The following is a 216-nucleotide window of genomic DNA, read 5'->3' on the forward strand; positions in this document are numbered from 1 at the left end:
CATTTCATTCATATATATTGAAAGAAAACAAGAAATAAATACAAAATAACAATGCTATACTCGCTTCAGTAGCAACAAAACAAACGAGAATTTTTACACACAATCAAACACAAATTCCATAGATATTTTTTTTTTCTCGGACATTGCAAACAAGTGTATTTATTTTGCTCGAATAAGAAATGATCCTTGCCAATTGGAGATAATGCAATTTTTTTA

Source organism: Sitodiplosis mosellana, unplaced genomic scaffold (genome assembly GCF_009176505.1).
Source record: "Sitodiplosis mosellana isolate CC-2019 unplaced genomic scaffold, AAFC_SMos_1.0 Smas_scaffold_6226, whole genome shotgun sequence".
In the NCBI taxonomy this organism is placed as follows: domain Eukaryota; kingdom Metazoa; phylum Arthropoda; class Insecta; order Diptera; family Cecidomyiidae; genus Sitodiplosis; species Sitodiplosis mosellana.